This window comes from Cupressus sempervirens, chromosome 6 (assembly GCF_028749045.1).
Source record: "Cupressus sempervirens isolate cs-2001-9-10 chromosome 6, ASM2874904v1, whole genome shotgun sequence".
Classification (NCBI taxonomy): Eukaryota; Viridiplantae; Streptophyta; class Pinopsida; order Cupressales; family Cupressaceae; genus Cupressus; species Cupressus sempervirens.
This window is the reverse complement of record NC_143123.1, coordinates 175,976,231-175,994,931: the sequence shown is the minus strand read 5'-3', so window position 1 is coordinate 175,994,931 and position 18,701 is coordinate 175,976,231.

Here is an 18,701-nt window from a genome sequence, read left to right as displayed (position 1 = left end):
AATCCTTATGCAAAACATGCAAAAAAATAAATTAAGGGATGAATTAAGTAGCAATATGGATCAACCACAATCATTGATTCTTACCTAACCCATTCCACCTATATTTATTTAAAAAGGAAAACCCTAAAGATTTAATATGTGTAGAAGGAGATGAATGCTAAGTGTAGAGAGAATATTAATGGTGGCTATGGATGTTATGGAAGTGTTTTGAATTTTAGAATCAGCTAGAGAGAACATAGGAAAATAGATATAAGACATAGAAGACATATCTAATTAGAAGGATTAAGCATTTATTATCAAAGAGAATATATGACATCTAGAAATAGTGTGCTAACTGAAGGATCCTGGAGTTGAATCATTTTAATAGGTGATGCAAAGAAAATCTCCTAATAGAGTAGTCTTAACAGAATTTTCTAAATCTATTAACCGAGTGCTTGCTTTATTGTAAGTTTAAATCATCTAACAAGGTGAGATCTAATAGTCTTTTTAAGCCTTTAATAGGGAAGACCCCTCAAAGGTTAGATCATAGTTTATGGTCAAACTCATTGTAACCATAATTGGCTACATTTTACAATTACAGTAGTGAAGATTGGTGGGTGTCATCCCCACCCCAATTTTACCTATTGGAGGGTTTCTTGGTAACCAATTTATTGTATCATATGTTATTTTTTTCATTCTATATATGCAAATGTGTAGTTAGTTATTTCATTTTATATGCTAAATTATGAGATGGATGTGTGGTGAATGTTTTATGGTCAAAGTTTTGAAGTGTTGATTCACCCAGCCCCACCCCCCTCCCTCTTAGAGTTTACTTTACCATTTTTATTTCCAACAATTGGTATCAAAGTCTTGTTCTCTAGAAAAGAAAATTTTACATCTTGGGAGGTAAGATCTTGAAGATGGAGGTGTACAAGTTGGGAAAGGCTATTGAGAACTAGAAGATTGAAGTACAACTTGCCCTACATTAACTCAAGGAGGAAAGAGATGAACAAAAACATTCATTACAAAGAAGAAAGGAACTGGCTATTCAGCAAAATGATATTCAATACCAAGAAGAAGACACTATTGGATTGTTTGAGAATGGAAACTTAAGTGAATTTGATGTAGTAGTTGTAGATCTAATGAATAAGAACAATTCCCTAATTGAAGAGTTCAAAAATATTAAGATAGAACAAGAAGTCCAATCAGTATTACTATGTGAGGTGACTAAACAAAAAAAGAAAGATGAAGAAGACAAAGCCACGATTGAAGATGACAAAAGAACACTAATTAACAAACTAGAAGAAGAGACATTACATGTGCAAAATCTTACTAAAATGCAATTGGATACAATGAATCAATTAATGATTATAAACCATGAATTGAATGGAAAGGACATCAAGATTGTAACTCTAAAATTATAGAATGATCAACTAAGGAATGGGCTGAGAGTAGAAAAGGAATTTGTTGAAAGATTCAACAAACCTAGTGAAGCCACCAAATAATTTGAGAAACTGACAAAATATCCAAGACCTAATAATAATACAAATGGATTTGGATAATCCAATTCTAAGAAAGGAGAGTGATCTAAAAGTAGTGAGAAAAAGAATACCAAAGGTAAGAACTACAAACCCACTTGTTATAATTGTGGAAAGCTAGGTCATACAACAAATGTTTGTAGGAGCAACAATGAAAATCAAAACCCTAAGTAGCTATTGAAGGGTTACTATCATAAGTGCATTAGGTACATAAATGAAATTCCAAGACCATAAGAACTCAGAGATTTGAAGGATACTACCACAATTTTTAGAAGTATGGACACAAAGCATAGGAATGAAGATCCAACACCAAGTGAACATCAAACAAGTAGACAAAGGTACAACAAAATGGAAAATACTATGATTGGGATTACAACACAAGCTACAACTATCACCATTGTCAAGAATATGGACATGTTCCTGAGAATTACATAAGAACACATTTCAAAGTCAGCTAAAATAGATGGTTGAGTGAAACTACATGCTTTAGTTGTCTTAAGACTAGTCATATCAGTAGTCCAACTAGGTCACCAATGCCGAGTAATGAAACCAAAAAAGGAAAAGAAAAGGTCAATGTTGAGAATGTAAAGGTGTAGATGAACAAAATGTGGAAGAAGAATGAAGATTATGGTACATCAAGCTCAAATGAGGTCACTTCATCCAATTGATCAAGTGATCACATCACCCCCAACTAGGCAATCAAGGGGTATGTATGAGATTGATATTTTAAAAGATATATTGTGCATTAGTTATAAGAATATAAGATCTGAAAATATCATATATGCATGAAGTAAGATGCAAAAGAGTGATTAGAACCTAGAGGAAACCTATAGTTTTGTTATTTTCTATGTTGTTGATGAGCATAGAAAGTTTCACATTTATTGCCAAGTGTGAATGATATTATAGTTATGGCCAAGCATATTGGAAATCATGTGTTAGCCAAGTGTGTTGGAAGTCCTATGATAGTCGAGCTTATAGATGTGTAAGAATTGTGAATTTAATATCAAATATGAAGGGTTATTTAGTCAATTTCTGACTCATTTTCACTTACTAGAGTTTATAGAGCACATGAAGAGCATGAAGAAAATTTGATAAAGAAGATTCAACTATTTGTGAATTGGATTCAATAGCTACTCGCCATCAATAATCAAATTTGAAAGGTATTTATCTATCTCCAAGTTATGTTGTTTCATTTCTTGGAAACCCTAAGTAGTCAAATGAGATCTAGCTCTTCAAAAAAAGTTAGGAAAGAGGGGAAAGAGGTTTTCAATGTTCAATTGATAAGTAATGATGTTAGGCAACCCCATTTATGAGCTATTCTTGAGATAGCATATAAAGGAGACCTCGTCTGGTGCATTATCTATGATACCACCAAAAGTATCGATGATCCAAGATATTAGATGCTACTATATAGGAAAAATTGGAGAAGTAGGAGATATGGACATAAGAGATGTCTACAAAAAACTATGTGATAATGGAGTCTTGAGGGAAGAGTATAAAATCATTGAATGGAAAGTGTTAAACTATGCCCTAGATTTTTCCCAAGTGTTTAAGACTAAATGGATTCAAATTTTTCTAAGCCAGATACATGATAACTATATTTGGTTGGAAAGTGGACCAATTAAGCTCACTAAGAGGATCATAAATGGAGTATCAGGGTACCCTACCCTTGATCAACCTAAGAGCATGAGAAGTAATATGAATGAAACTATTGTAAAGAATATATGTGTAGTATGGAACAAAAGAGGGATGTCTATTGACACAATTTAAGATCCCTTAATTGCCTATGCAATGAGAGTGGTTGCTCACAAGTTTTTTTAGTCTAGCCAACTAAATAATGTATCATGTATGGCTATTGATTTGGAATTCAAGATAGTAAATAGAGACCACTCCTATGACCTTGATGAGTTGCAACTACAATAACTATTAGAAAACTTGGAGGCCATTAGGAAATAAAAAAAGTACACTATGCAAATTTAGTTCTTTACTCGTTGTCATATTCTTTTATGTGCAAAACACATTCCCCACCTTTGGTCAAGTTGCTTGGAAGACCAATAGGGCAATTGTACAATAGATTTAAAATTTCATCAAGCAACTAGGAAATAATTTGAGTAAGTGATGACTAGCTATTTTGAGGATTTTAAGAAATCCATGAAATAGGAGTTGAGGATCCTTGTATCCTTAGTAGAAAAACATTATAATGATGTTTGTTTTGTTACAAGCTAGAGTTGTTGTTGCACCAAAAGATTGACCTATTAATGCTCGATACAACCACTAGAATTATGCAACATAGGAAGTGGTTAAGCCATGTCACGAATCCTGAAGGGGAAGGCTTGTGGTTAGTCCAACAATTCCCCACTTAGTGTTACCCAAGGAGATTCAAACCTATGACCAAGCTTTGACACCACTTGTTACGAGCTAGAGTTGTCACTACACCAAAAGATTGACCTATTAATGCCCAATACAACCACTAAACCTATACAACATAGAAGGTGATTAAGCCATGTCACAAATCTTAAAGGGGAAGGCTGGTGGTTAGTCCAACATGTTTCCTAGAGGATGCAAACTATACATATGTGCAAGTTAGAGTCAGATGGCTAAAACCCTTTCTGTATGAGATCAATGTAGATGAGGTCTCTACATCTATTACAACTCTAATAGTAGAAGACATTGACAAGATTGCACCTCATTTGATAATTATGAGGAAGCCAAATCAAGAATCGCAATAGACCTAAAGACAACTACAGTTCTTAGAAAAAAAAAAACTAGTGAAAAAGATGAAGGAGAGATTTGATGAAGGAGGAGAAGAAGAATAAGATGATGATGATGATGAAGAGGAATAAAAGGGCCAAGAACCACTAGAATTAAATCAAGGCCTAGGTGAGGATCAAGTGGAAGAAGAAAAAGGTGTCGAGGGAGAAGAAGTTGAGGAAACACCTAAGGATACTAAGGCGAAGAAGAGGAAAGATAAAGGAAAAAAATGGAGAAAATAGAGAAGCATGTGAAGACACCACAACATAAGCCATCTATACCTATTACTAGGTCAAGAACAAGGGCAACCATAGTTTAGACTATAGAAGTTATGAAGCCTAAGGGAAAGAGGACACTTGACATAACAAAGCCGAGTGAGCCTGCTAAGAAGACATACAAAAGATAAGTTAGCGAGTGTAGATAAGAATAAGGTTGAAGAAGCCATATATGAGATGATGGATAAATTTAAATTTACTCCACTAGATATTTCTAACTCCTTACCTAAAATTCTATATGATTGAGTTGAGAAAAAGTGGTAATATAGTTTGACCATTGAAAGATAAATAAGAGAGGCTCAATTAGCCCAAGTTATTCATACTTTGGATAGGCATATGATGACTAAAGCCATGAAAAAATACAAGGGAAGATTTGAACTCAAATATAGAGCTTTCAAGATTTGGAGGAATAAGATAGAAGTAGTGGTAACTCAAAGCACATTTATGTGGAAGGACATTTCTGGTCTATCCATCAAGGCCAAAGAAAAGAAAGAGGATGAGGAGATAAAGGAACCTAAGAAAAGTGAGAAAGAAAAAGATCAAATCATAGTCATAGAAGTTGATGTGAAAGGGACTAAGGAAACTACAAAAGAGACCAGAACTAAAGATGAGTAGTAGGATGAACAAGATGTACAACTGTTGAGTGTCAGTCCACCACATGCAAAAAAAGAGAGTCAATAGGACTCTATGGTTATTATCAAGGATATTGCTGATAATTTATCACATAACATAAATCCTTTGACTAAGGAAAATTTGTATAAAATTCTTAAGAACACCACAAAAGAAAAACTATGCACAAATCCTATACTAGTGAGAGTAGATGAGATTGAGAAGGCATAACTTGGATCTATTGGGGAGAGACCACAAGAAACATCAAATGTGCCCCCTGAATCTATAGAAGTAAAAGAGATAGATACATATAATCTTCAAGGAGTTCAAAGTGCAAACCTAGTGCAAATAGTTGCTACAACTAATACACCATCTGTAATGTCCATAATTGTATTTCAGATGAAAGAGGTAGAGAGAAAGAAAAAAGAAACATCGTTGCCTAATCTAAATAGTTCAAGTTTTCCAACATTACTTATTGTTGATAAAGATGGAAATGAAGTAAAAATAGGTTAGGAATAAAGTCTTATACCTAACACACAATTACAAGGTGAAGCTCAAATGGAAGATGACAACACTAAAGAGTCAAGGTAGGCTACTATGTTAGAGGAGCTAATAGCAATACAAACACTGGTCACACTACTAGTATCTGCATAACCTATTAGTAGCCAAACTCTTCAAAGGTCGAGTATATAGGAAACCCCACTACAAATATCAAGGTTGAGCTCCAACATGCCACTTAGTGTTCATACTACATAATATGGTGATGTAAGTCATCAGGAAGTGATTGAGCTACCTAAGTTTTATCTTAATACAATCACTATAGAAGATAAGAGTATACTGCAAGATGCTTTACAAAGAAAGAAAAGGAAGAAAATCTTGAGCATGGAACACAAGAAAAAGAAAGTGTTACATGATATCAATGTTATATTTATGGATGCTTTCAGCCTCTTAGAACCAAATGACAACAAGCCTATCATAGAGAAAATTTTCACCATTGTGGACAAGATAAAAAATGAAGACCTAGACTCAAATGTCAAATTACTTGAATGGTCTGAAAGGAAGTTCCATAAAAAGGTATTGGAAAAGATATCAATTAACTTAGCAACCAAAATGGAAAATTTCAAGATAGTGGTAGAGAATAACTTCTCTCTATACACCAAATTTTGCAATGTGGAGAATTTCACACAAGAGACATGCAAGGCTTTTGATCAACTACAAGGAGATCTATAGAACATAGGTAACACTTTAAAGTTATCTCTTGGTCAAAGTCAAGTGCATTTACAGAGGCTATTGTCCACAAAAGGTAGGATTTTCATAATACAATCTCAAGATGATAATATTTGGTCAATCTTGATCAGTATCTAATCCACGTTGACTTTGCACATGGATGTGTTGCATAAGGAACTAGTCTATGTAGAAACATTGATGAAGAAAGATTCACATATTTCAAATCATTATTGGCTTAGTTGACATTGTTGCCTAGCTAGATATTCAGTATCAATCCCTGGTGATAGCTTGCAACAACTGGGATGTAGCATTGAACATAATCATAGAGTTACATAAGCCATTTTTGGACAAACACACATTAAGTGTACAACCCAAATGACATAAGTGTCAAAAAAGGGGGGATATAAAATTTTGAGAAAATGTTTTATCAAGGAAGATATCTACTTAGTAGAAGTATCAAAAGCAGATTCAAAAACAAAAATGAATAATTTACTCAGGGGGAGAAAATTGAGTAAAATGGATGACTGATTGACATTTTGGAGAAATTTGAAGTTTTGAAATTGTATATGTGAGCTGAGTAATGTAGTATATATTGTCTAACTTATGCATAAATAACAATGTCTATGCTATGACAAAGTGTTTTTTCCACTCATATCAAAGTGGGAGATTTTTAATCTCAAACAGGTTTTCACAAGGTAGTGAAAAAACACTTAGTCATTCTCCATTAGTATTAGAGTGCAAGCCGAGTGATCAAAATGAGTTGAGAAATCAGTATGAGCTGAGTGATCATAGCATGCCGAGCATAAGTTGCCAGACAATACATGCTAAGAAATATACCTAATCAGTCTTGAGTACTAGTACATGTTGAATACTAGTACATTTATATTTCTCATTTACAATTAATTCCTTATCTTAGGGCTTAACCAAGACAAGCCCTTATCAAACCCCAACACCCAAACCTTTATTTTTTGTGTTGATTTGAAGGTTGGGATAAAAAAGGATTATAGATATGGAACTAAACTTCACAACATCTTTGGAGTCATCAATTTCAGAGTCCTAAACTATGTCAACTTGGTTGTAGGATCTCCTACCAAGTGGACCTAGCCCTTTGGTCTCAGAGTCTAGGGAGATTTTTGGGTTTTGTTCATTTCATCATTTTATTGCAAGATATGTGGTCGAAAGTTTAGAAAAAAATTTTAAGTTAAGAGTTCTATGCATTTCAAGGTGAGCCTTTCATATTTCATTCCCTTTCATATCTTTACCCTAGAAGTGTATCTTAATAGGGCTAATTGTATTCATATAGCATCTAGATTTACATTTTCTAAGTAATTAGTTCAATTTCATATTCACATTAGCTTATCAAAGGGCCAAAGAAAACATTTCCTTGTATTGTATTCCTCCTATAATATAGATTTAGTATTAGAACCCTTCCTCTTTTGGGTCTTAGCTAATCTAATTTGGGTTAGAAGTGGAATCATATTTGGAAATTCCCTACTTTCCCCTTCACATTGTAAATGAATGGCTTAGTGTCCCCATAAAGTGGAAGTCTGCATTTTGTTTAAAGTCCTTCCCTTTTACCACCAAAAACATGCATAGATAAAAAATAAAGTAAATGCATACATCTAAAAACTAACATTAGAAATTTTACATCTAAATATCTAAAACATTTAAACAAATATATACAAATTAAATACATGTGTGTGTGTGTGTGTGTGTGTGTGTGTGAGAGAGAGAGAGAGAGAGAGAGAGAGAGAGAGAGAGAGAGAGAGAGAGAGAGAGAAAGTGAGGGGTTAGGAAGTGAGGAGTGGGAGAGAGAGTGGGGAGAGAGAAAGTGAGAGGTGATAGAAAGTAAGGAGAGAGTAAGTGTTGAGAGAGAGTGAGGAGAGAGAAAGTGAGAAGAAAGAGAGGAGTGAGAAAGTGACGAGAGAGAAATTGTGAGGGGAGAGAGGAGAAAGTGAAGAGAGAGAGGAGAGAGAAATATAAGAGAGAGTGAAAGGAGAGAGAGAGAGGAGACAAAAAGTGATGAGAGAGAAAGTGAAGAGAGAGGAGAGAGGTTGTGAGGGGAGAGAGGAGAGAAAAAGTAAGGAGAGAGAAGGTGAGCAGAGAGATAAAAAGAGTGAGGAGAGAGATAAAAAGAGTGCAAAGGATTGTTTTAAATTGATTTCTAGATGTCCTAGGTTATTTTTTTATCCATCTAGAGTTTTAATTAGATTTTGTTTTCTAGACCCACCAAGTCCTATATTTGTTTTTTAATTTCCACTTACTTAGGGTTATTGTTTTCCAATTCTATTATTTTTTCCAACTACAATTTTAACTTTTTCAATATTTTCTAACTATTGTTGTGTTCAAAACTACCTAACATAAAACAAAAATACCCATCTATGTACATAAAAATAACTATGACAACATGTCAACATAAAACTAATTAAGATATACAAAAAATTAACTAAATACTCATTACATCTAACTAAATATTCATAAAAATAGCTAAACATTCATTAAAAATACAAAAATGAAGAAAATGTACATATCTGGTATACTGGATGCTTAAAGGAGGTAAAAAATGATCGAATGGAATGTTAATGCGAGCCAAGACATCATGTAATTCTCTCTAAGCCCTTGGTCCACCAATATGCATAGTAAAAATGAGATCAAAAGGTGAAACACTAGATTATATAACATTTTCTGGTGGCAGAAAGGGGGTTTTTGTGAAGCCCTATGTGTCGGTTGGCCCTAGAGTTTTTGATAAAATCTGAGGGCTTCTTTTGAAGCCCCTAGAAACATCACTTTGAATGAAGCAAGTTCAAAAATCAGATTTCCCACTTTTTATCTGATTTCTTCATGATGAAAAGTGGGAACTATCACTATGGCCTTACCCTTACATACCACATCCTGTGCATACCCTTTAATGGAATGGATTGGCTGTATTAGTTCAATTATTATTTTTTGAATATTCATGATGTAGTTTTAGCCTTCGTTGATTTGGATCAATTTTCCTTCTTAAGGGGAGCTTTAGTACTCTTTAATTTTCTATACATAGTGTTTTCCATCAATGATAGAGGGGGATATTGTTAGCCTTTCTTGATTTTGTAGTTATCATTGATCTCAAGATTTAATTTTGGTGGTGAATGATTATGCATCTATTGGTCTGATATTGATGGATAAAAATAATCAATGAATACACATTTATGTATTTATAAGGATTATCTTTATTGACAAAAGTATCAGATCTACACATTCATGCATTTTTGGTTTGCTAACAAGATCATCTTAACTAGCAATGAATAATATATAAGAAGGACAAGTACATACCAAAGATAAACGTGATGAACATATATGGCACTTTTATTAAATAAAAATTGTGAAGACTATAATTTTAATTGGTGAAGATCACAAAGACTATATTTTGAATCGATGAAGATTGAAAAGATTGTAATGCTCTGTGAACTTCTAGTTGTGCATATGATGATACATGTCTCTCAGTTCCTTTTTGTATAAAGCCATCAATGCTATGTTGTATTTTGGCAGTGAGCCACCCTCATAGTGAGCCACCTAGGTAGTAATCCACCCCCATGGTGAGCCACCTAATGTATTATTTACATCAAATACTTAATACTTGATAGATAACCCTCTTGTGTGGTTTTTCCCACCTTGGTTTTGCATGAAAAAAGTATGGTGTTACGTAGTAACTTTTTTTTTCTTCTTCTATATGAAATATGATATATGGTATATTAGTTATTTATTTGAAATTTTTTGAGGATATATTGATTCACCCCTCCCCTCTCAATATATCTCAATTTCAATAGTCATACATCATAAACATATCATAGATACTTTTGAATCTTTCCAACAACTGATACATGATTCTAGTGACACTAGATACATACTACAAGAAACATATACATTATAGCTTGACTTTGTTCATTTAGAACACAATTCCTTTGACCTAGCATGAAAGTTAATTAAATTACAAAAAACTTTCAAACACTTGAAATCAATGAGAACATAATAATGATCTAACTACTCCTAAAATTTAATACATTGAAATCAACAACAATACAAAATATCAGAATACTCAATAAGACTCTCCTCATATAGGACATCCCACATTATGGAATCTTGAATTTCTAAGCATGACATATTTTGACACCTTTTCTAGTGCTTATGATGGATCTAAGAGAACATTTAAGGACATTACAAAGTAGACTTAAAAAGGGATTTTAGAATGTCTATTATAAGTAGTAAATAAGAACGTCTTCAAACAACAATTACTCTTCTTGAAGTTGGAGCATTTAGCTTGACCATTTGAATAGTCAGATAGAATGTTACACTTGACATGATTTGATGATAACTAAGAGAATATCCAAATTCTTTCAAAGAAGAGTAGTCAAATTAAAGGATTCAATGGTGGATTCTTCTATACCTTTTTTTTTTGTTTTAAGATTATTGACTACTCACAAGTATGCGTTGAATCAAGTCATACCTTTTTCAAACCACAAATGATTTACAAGACAAAAAAATTCTACATATAAGTGATATTGGTACTATATGTTTCAAACTCCATTATATAGCCCTTTGTTTAATTGAATAATCCTATAATAGTGTAGAATAAATATATCTCATTCACTAAATGCATACATAAACTTTTACATTAAATATGGCATGCAAGACTCAATATTTTACACACACAAAAGAGGGAGGGAGGGAGCGAGGGAGGGAGGGAGGGAGATGTCCATCCACAAAATCACCACAAGAACTATTTTTGTGGATTAATGGATATCAAGGAAAATATTATAGGACAAAATAGAATCTCTCTTAATAAACTATGGGCTCTTGGCTTATAGATTTTGATTTTGAAAAGAAGACACTCAAATTCCCTTTACTAACTTCCTAAAATTTTATTGCAAATATATTCATCTATATTTTCTAAATTTCTAATAAGATTTATCCATATAGTTGTAGATATAATCGTAGACCTTTAATATTTCTTGTTGTTAAAAAAATATTGTTAATTGTGAACCTCTTGAAATTTTTAATCTCAAAGCTGAAATTTTTATTTTTCTAATGCTTTGGTTTCTTTTAGTTTTTATTCTTTTATCTATTTTCTTAGATTAGAAGATTAATTTAGAGTTACCTGTTTTTAATTTCTCGATGCCTTCCCTTGACCTCTCTCAATTTTTGTTGTTGGACTCTGCTCCTATCATGTCCATCCTTAGTTTGTGCGCATCCCCTCTCTCTCCACCTTTGAGTTACTCTTTTTATCCTTATAAAATTCATAACTATCAAATTTTAATCTTCTTTGGATTTCTAATTTTTGTTTCTATCATCCTAATGATATATCCTAAAGTTATCTAAAATGTTGATAAATAAAATTAGACACAATCTAAACTAGAAACTTTGAAAATAGCTATTATAGATTGTAGAAAACTAATATTCTTAATTGACTAATTTTTACATGATGTAAGAACCTAATTGCTTATCAAAACCCACTAAAATATTTAACAACACATTTAAGCCCTCTTCAAATGAAAACAACTCTAATACTATTTTGAAATTCTACTACTCTATTATTCAAGTTTCATGTTTGTATTTGTTTCATATAATTTCATATAATAAGTGCATAGTACAATTTCTAGTGAGAAATGGTAATTCCTAAATGTCCCTAAATGTGTTTTGAGTTATAGGTCTTTGTATGCGGGCATCCAAAGGAGACTACAAGAAGATGTTAACGATATAGTAATCATTGTGCAACCAAAATGGTAAACCCTAAATGTATTTTAGATGAAAAATATTTATAAGCCAACATGCTAAGAAGACTACCACGAAATGTTAAGCATGGCATAACACACAAGGAGAAAATACTTTGCATTTTGGCTCCATTAGGCCCCGTTTGGTTGGGGAAGATGAATTTGTGGCATAACCAAGTTATCTTATAACCAAGTTTTCAAAAACCTAGTTTTGTGGTTTCGAAAGCCAATGGTCTATTTGGTTGACACCGAAGATGAATATACTGTGGACCCCACAATATTATTAAAAACGCTGTCATAAAATTCGAAACCTGGTTTTAATTTCGAATTCCACCTTTTTATTGGAAGAAACATCTTCCAATTTTTTACCAAAATTGGAAGATGAAATTGAAAACCAAGTTATAATTTTAACCAACCAAACGCCCATGTTTTTCTGCAAAATCTTATTTTAACCCTGATAACCCGATTTTGGCCCTCATCTTCCAGCAACCAAACGGGGCCTTATTGAAAAATCAATTCGTTGTGTTGTGAAGATATCTCAGGTTTTGAAACCAAGGTGTATGCACTCGTCTTTATTATTTTTAGGTTTTTTCTAGTCTTGCGTGCTTAGTTTATTCAGTTGAAGGTGACATTCATTTAGTTATACTAAAAAATACACATCAGATCTACTTAGTATGGCTCATTAATCTCAAAAGCTATAAAATTTGTTGTCTGTATTTTTTTATTCTTTCCAAAACTGAGGTTCTTTTGGTTGCATATATGCCATCTAATACGTGCACATTTTTCATTGAATAGTAAAAAGTGTTCAATAATCCTCAAAGTTCGTACAATTTTCCATAGAATAGGCTTCTTGGGTGTTTTCTATCACTTGCCATCAATATCTACAATGAATACTTTCATTCAAATATAGATGCATAAGCATAAGCATTAATACGTTTCCAATATTTTGAGTTATGCATACGCATTTGATTAGACGTGACTAGAATCTTATTATAAGAGGAATACAACATATTGTTGGTATTTAAATAGATTGTTGTTGGGGAACAGATTATGATAGTTATGTCGTGGAAAGGATAATGAAGCGTGCCAAACATAGTTTATTAGCTGGATGCTTTCATGGGTTATTTTCACTTATATCAGGAAAAGCTCAACATCATTATCTATATACTGGTTTTACGTGCATACTGCTAAATTCATCGCTCAAGATTCACCATTGGAGGTAAAAGCTCTATGCAAACCGAGAATCTATAATGTGGATATCGCACTTAAAAGGGGAAAATGAACAGCACATTAGTGGGAGATGTAAGGAAGTAAAGGTAGTTGGAAATATTTTGTATGCTAATTTTGAGAAGACAATATGTAAATTTCAATTTAAGTATTATAAGAATTTCAAGAGACAAATACAAGCATTGATAAAATGATAATAAACACAAAATATAGTGATTACCATGGAGAAATTCTTATGAGAAAGAAACCTAACACTCTAAATCTGCATAATGTATTTTCAAATCAATAAAAGATTACAACACACTTTCAATACAAGTTCTTACAAGAGTTTCAATTCAATGCAAACTTGCAAGAACTTCACTACTATGCTTCTAGCACTTGATCTTGCAAACAAAACTCAATGTTCAAACTCCTCCCCAAGCCCTCAGTATATAGGCTTCTCACAACTTAGAGACTACTTGTGCTTTTACAATACCATGTGTAAAACCTCCTTGACATATGTTGCCCAAGATAGCATGAACCAAGTTAAAAATAGTCTCTTGCATCCAAATTCTTATCCCTTATTTCTAACCATATCAATTATCATGAAATGTGTCATCTAGTCTCTATAAATAAGCTTCCTATATTGTACTATAGACATGGAATCATTTGACAACTAATTTTATCTTTTCCAAGGCACTAATATTTAAAACATTGTTAGCTATATTTTTGGAACTATATAGAAAATATTGCAAGGCTGAGACATATTTTCTCAACATTCTCCCACTTTTGGAGCACCTTGAAAGAGTTAGGGGAACCATATTATCATGGATTTAATTGCTAGGGGCTAAGAGGCCCATAGATTTTGAATACCATATGAACTTCTATGTGTTCATGGGCTTTGTTAATGAATCAACAACATCACCAAAGTTTACACCTTCTCTAGCTTTGCCTTTCCATCCTCAACCATATCTCTTACAAAATGATAGTGTACATCAATGTGCTTGTTCCAAACATGAAATACATGAATCTTTGCTAGGTAGATTGAACTGTGACTATCACTATAAATTGTCACTATACTGGCCTATTTGAACTCTATATCTAACATAACCTTTTTGATTCAAATGGCTTCCTTGCAAGCATGAGTAACTACTATATGCTCTGCCTCTATAGTGGAGAAAGTAATCATAGCGCATCACTTGCTCATCCAACTAATTACACCACCAAATAATGTAAACATATATGCACTAGTGGATCTTCTTCTATCAAGATATGTATCCCAACATGAAACTACATATCCTCGAATATCTAAGGAATGTCCATTTCCTATTCTATGAAAATATATAGAGTACTCTAAGCTACCCGGCACACACACACACATAGATATATATATATATATATATAATCTACATTCCTAGAATGTGTCTTTCTACACTAAGTTCTTAGATTTCAAACTTTTCTCAAAGATGAGATTTTAATTTCTAGCAACCAAATAATTTCCTTTTCCAATAATCATGTCATCAACATACAATGCGATTACAAGGAAATGATCACCACGAGATTTGAAATATATATAGTGATGAAATTTGGAACATATAAATCTCAAACTCAACACATATGCATCAAACTTCTAGTACTACATTCTAGAACTCTATTTTAAACTAGATAAAATGATTTCTTCAAATTACAAACCAAATGACTTATAACTTTCACAACATAGTCCTATAGTTACATCATTTAACTTTATTCCTCCAAATCTCCATAAAGGAAAGTTGTTTTCACATTCATTTTCTCAATTTTTCGATCATAAACTACTGTAATAGAAAGAAAAAATGAGTGGATATAATTCTAGTTACAAGATAAACTAATAGACCATTATCAACTCTTGTAACCTAGCAGTAACCTTTTGCAACTAGTCATGCTTTATACTTCTCATTACTTTCATCATGACATATCTCTCTATTGAACACCCATTTACATTCAACAAACTCTCATCCCTTGATAAATGATATAAGATCCCATGTATTACTCCTCTTAAGATCTTCTAACACTATTTTGTAGGACTCTAAATTATCCATACTAAGAGTGTCTTCTATAGATCTTGGTTCATCAATATTAGAATTTAAAGAAAATATGCATCTCCAATCATTAGGAGAATAACCATACACTTTAAGTGGTTTTGTTTATCTTGTAAACCTTAAAAAAAGACCAATTCTAGGTTCCTCTTCTTCCTCTAAAGATTTTGAACTCTTAGAGCTCTCCTTAACTTCTTGTCATTCTAAGGGAATTGATTTGATTTTCTTAGGCATGGCAGGAAATCATTTAATCACATCTTTCTTTTCTTCCATTTATTCTAGCCATATTGAGATAGAAGAAGGCCAAGTCTCTCTAAAAATAAAACTTCTTGAATAAAATACCTTTTGTGTAATAGGATCCCAAATCTTATTTCCTTTCACACCATAACTATATCTAATGAATATAAATTTTATTTTTTTATTATCTAATTTTGTCTACTTCTCTTTTGCCACATGAGCATATGCCTCAGAACCGAAAATCTTGAGATGTTCAAGTGAAGGATTATGGACCGACCATGCTCCATCGGTCACATATCAACAAGAGCTGAATTAAGAAAACCTTTTTATCAAGTAGCATGAAGTGGCTATGACTTGAGGCCAATTTTTTTATTCTAGTCCAACACCGCTCATCATATGCTTCAATCTTTTTCTAACAAGGTCATGTTCATTCTTTCTACAATTTCATTATGTTGTGGTGAATATAAAGTTTTATTTGTTGGTATGTTTGTAGTTGTGCCAAAAGCTTGAGCTATCAACAAATGTCACAAACACTAGACTTACCTAGATCCATGAGAGGTAGTTGAGCCATGTTGTAAACCCTGAAAGAGGTGTTGACAACCAAGTCAATAATCTCCCCCTCAGCACTAACTGAAGGTTCTGCACTGACAGAATGAAGGAGACATCTTGAGATTTGAACCCATGATCCAAGGTTCTGATACTAATTGTTGCTATGTTTCTTGTTGTGCCAAAAGCTCGAGCTATCAATGAACATCACAAACACTAGACTTACCCAAATGCATGAGAGGTGCTTAAGCCATGTCGTGAATGCTAAAGGAGGTGTTGACCACCAAGTCAATGGTATTTTTTCTCTTATTACCATAATATTTACATAATGTATCAAAAGTATTATAGAAATATTCAGTTCCATTATTCATTTGGAGGTGTTGACCACCAAGTCAATAGTATTTTTTCTCTTAATACCATGATATTTACATAATGTATCAAAATTATTAGAGAAATATTCTCTTAGTTTTATCTTATTTCATATGTTCTTTTATTTTTTATTTTTTATTTCTTCACTTGTTCATTTGCAATTATTCATTTCTTTATCCAGCTAGTGCTATATTATTCTCTATCTGCCCTTGGGTTTGTTTCCTTTTTGGCCCCTTGTCCTTCTATCTACCCTTTTCTTGTTTCTTATTTTTCTTTTCTTTTCTTTTCCTTTCTTTCTTCAACCTCGAGGGGTGTGCTATCTTTCTTACCTGTTCCCTTTATCTTTTGGGTTAGCCATTATCTACAACCTACTATGTTTTTTTTATCTTGCTCTTCATCCTAATGATGGATCACGTAGTGTGATTCGAAACATTGACGATAAAAATCTTAATACAATCGAATCTAGAAACATATTACAATATAATGGATTGTGGAAATTTTTTCTCTTTAATCCATTATTCATCCTTAAACATTTTATCTTCTTTCTAGATTGTATGTAAACCATTTCTTTAAATTCTTTGGAATGACTAAAAACTTCAACTTTACTCTAAAGAAGATAAACTCATGTTCTTATATTGGAACTATCAATGAAATAAACACTAAAAAAATGATTCACCAATAGAAGGAATATCAACTAAATCAAATACATCTAGATGGATTATATCCAAAACACTTGAAGACTTATGAGAACTTAAGTAGAACTAAATGTGGTTTTGTATCCCATATATATATATATATATATATATATATAATACTCACAAAAATCAAAGTCATGATTGCAATCATTCAACCTATCGACTAGATTCTTATTTTTCAAGGTTTGTAGACCCTTCTAACCTATATGGTCGAGTCATTGGGTCCATAACATCATCTTCTTTTTAGGAAAAATCTGATGAAAAAGAAACAATCTCCTTTTTGAATGAATTATCCTTTATTACAATCTTATTAGAAGTTTTATTACACTCAACTCTACATGCATCAAGCTAGTGTAATGTACCCAATTTATTTCCCTTTTTAATCACCATAGAACCCTTTTTTTATTTTCACATCTTCTTGGAAAAAGTGTACATGCACACCCTCACCTATTATCTTGCAAATAAATAAATAATTTCTTGCTAATCCACATATATGCAAGATACCATCAAATTGACTAATCTTACCATCAACAAGTTTGATATGAACACTTCCATGGCCAACAATATCAAGGAATGAGATATCGCCCAAAAACCTCTTACCACCATCAAATTTTTCATACTTACTAAACTAGTTTCTAATAGATGTCATGTGGAAAGATGCATCCGAGTCTATTAACCATGCATTGTCACCTACATGAGAGGTCAAGGCTACAATAAAGGCATCTCCATATTCCATCTTGAACTTAGAATTTAAAAAAATCTTCTTTCTTGACTTCTTATTAGTTTTCTTCTTTGTAGTCCTTTCTAAATCATCTTGGTTTTCCATAGTGTCAAAAAATTGCCTTGGACTTAGTATGGCATTTTGAGATCCTCTTATTCTTGGAGTTAGAGTGACCATACTACTTTATTCTCTTATCTCTTTCTTTTGATATTCCTTGAATAATCAAATCCTCTATATAATTCAAGAAAATATTATTTCTCATATCCTCATAAAGTAGAGAACCCACAACATCCTCCATCTTAAATATAACTTTAATTATCCCTATGGCCATGGAAAGGTTGTCCCATGAGTCTATTGATGAACATAGTGTTTCTCAAGATTTGTAAACCTTGTTCTTGATGATCCATTGGCATACTTGTTGATTCTAACTATGTGACCAACGTAGTAAATCCTTCTAGATTCTTATATATTCATCCACCTTCTTTCATTTTCAAGGAATACAACTTCTTCCTCAAGAAAATCTTATTCAAAAGTGATTTTTTTGTTTAAATATATCTTAGATAGTTTCTTCAAAGTAGTTTCTTCATGGCCATTTATCAAACTTGAGTATACAAGAAAAAATCTTATGAGACCTTTATCTTTTATATCCATTACATCATACCATACAACTAAAGTTGGATAGGTAGACCTCTGGACATTTTCATCCACCACTTCCCATAAACCCCG